Source organism: Acomys russatus, chromosome 22 (assembly GCF_903995435.1).
Source record: "Acomys russatus chromosome 22, mAcoRus1.1, whole genome shotgun sequence".
Taxonomy (NCBI): Eukaryota; Metazoa; Chordata; class Mammalia; order Rodentia; family Muridae; genus Acomys; species Acomys russatus.
The window spans coordinates 12,933,789-12,936,123 of record NC_067158.1 but is presented as its reverse complement, the minus strand read 5'-3'; the positions used below and the strand labels follow the sequence as shown (position 1 = coordinate 12,936,123).

At 40.6% G+C, this 2,335-nt stretch overlaps 1 pseudogene; it reads left to right on the top strand.

Annotated features, from left to right (window-relative positions):
* Positions 1-882: 882 nt before the first annotated feature.
* On the top strand, positions 883-1,092 carry LOC127205685 (40S ribosomal protein S28-like; annotated as a pseudogene).
* Positions 1,093-2,335: the final 1,243 nt, after the last annotated feature.

Here is a 2,335-nt window from a genome sequence, read left to right as displayed (position 1 = left end):
GTTGGTACTCTTTAAACTGATTTGTTTTCTCCTTGTTACCATAGTTACTATATTAACTATATTAAATATCTCAGTTGATGTTCTGAGGGTTTGAAGTAATTTTTTTTTTTTAAACTCTAGCTTTCCCTTTTGGCCAGCTTGATTTCATACCCAAAAACCTTATGTGGAATAACAAGGTTCTAATTTTAGAAATGATTGGTCTTTCATGTCTAAATTACTCTAGCTCTTCTTTGTGGCTAATAATTTCCTTTGCTTACTATTTTGTACTATGCCAGATTTTAGCTTGGGTAAGTAAACAGTCATGATACAGGCTCAATCAGATAATAACAGTTATCATTTTGAATTTTTTTCCTCAAGAAAATTTTCTTTTCTCCACGTAACAAACATTAATAACAGTGGGATGAACACAAAGCCAGACTTGTAAAAGATCATATTCCACAGATTCTGTGGAGATGACCCAATCTTAGTCTTCATCTTATTACCAGAAAAGAGAATGGCTCCGTTGGAGGCCCTTTGTAATGCAGCCTTTCTAATTTCCATGGGCAAAATAAGACTGTTATTTAGCCTTTCTACAGTCTCAACTCAATAGGCTACATTGAAGGCTAATTTCAAAGGAAAACATGGGCTCACGTAGCACCATCTCTTAGATTACACGTCCTCTCTTCTAAAAGCCGTGTTGTCTCTCCATGTTCTGTGTTTTGAACATGAATCCTTTCCTAAGGCATGCCTTTGTTATTTTTAGTAAATCCAGTCTGCCTTAAAACGTCCTAGTTTCTATACCTATACCCTCAGTGAAGTAGTTTTGGGCTCTAACAGTTGTCCAATGTTGATTTTAAAAATAAATAAATAATAGCTCTCTCTCTCTGCCAGATCGCCGCCATCATGGACACGAGCCGTGTGTAGCCCATAAAGCTGGCTAGGGTAACCAAAGTGCTGGGCAGGACTGGTTCGCAGGGGCAGTGCACGCAGGTGCGTGTGGAATTTATGGATGACAGCAGCCACTCTATCATGCAAAATGTCAAAGGCCTCATTTGAGAGGGTGATGTGCTCACCCTACTGGAGTCAGAAAGAGAGGCTCGGAGATTGCGCTGACCCTGCGGTTGGGTTCTGGATCCACCACTTAACCCATGGGATGACCTGCAACTGTTAAGTAAAGCATTTGTATTTAAAAATAAATAAATAAATAAATAAATAAATAAATAAATAAATAAATAAAAACTAATTAAAACACCATAGTGTGGTTGTGATTGATCATTCTTGACACTTTGAACAGAAAGAGTCAGCCCCAGCCTTTGAATATGCCTAAGTGAGTCAATAGAGTTGAAGACGCCAAAGCAGGCTTGAATCTGAGTGTGCCCTAAGATTCCCAGAGCCTTCCAGCCCTGGCGATGGCCCCTACATCCTCTGCAACTTGAACCCAGTGATCTGGAGTTACTGTGGTCCACAGGTACGGCTGGGCAGCGTACCAAAGGCTATACCATTATGTGTACAATACAGACGGTCGTCAGAAGAGGTCACGCTAATAGATTAACTGTTGTGTTAGGGACGTCATCGAATCTTAGCCATCCCACTCTCAAGAGTACCAGTCACCCAGTCGGATCCAGGTGGCATTCTTCTGTTTCTTCTAGAAGAAATCCTGTCATTTTTGCTTTAGGTGTTTTTGTATCTAAAAGAAGTGGCTCCTAAAAATGAGGCTCCTTTTGGAAGATGTAAAATGAGACCCTGCCAGGCTATAAGCTAGACTTTTCTTCCAATTACACTGGATAATGGAAGAAATATTTTATGACAACAACAAAAGATTGGAATCTTTTCCCAACAGGAAGACTCAGATCAAATAAGGTATGGAGACGTGGGTAAACAACAGTCAGAATAAAATCACTGTCAGTGAGAGGCCATATTATCCTCATCACTGTCTGTGGTTTCCCCAAGGCCAACAGCATCCGTATCCTTATCCCTTAGGAAAGCGTACCAGGACCAAGTCCAAATATCTCAGGCAAGTTCCAAAGGCTCTAAAGATAAAAAAGATTTAAGGAATTATGTTGTAAAGGGTGAGAGTTAGCAGAAATGTCACCAGCGGTGTTTTACACTCAGCTACTGGGGGTTTCCAATCGTTGAGGTGGCCCAAGATGACTGTCCCCAGACTTTCTGAAGCCCGCATGGCTGGGTTCTGAGAAGGAATTGGCACACATTAAAAGTGAGAAACAAACCCAGGAGTCGGCTCTGCCTAGCTTTGCAGCACAGCAGGTGGCTGTAATCTTACTTTACCACACAAAAATCCTGTCCCATCTCAAAGCATTTCCTTTTCACTTAGCATTTTTGTCAAAAAATATATTTT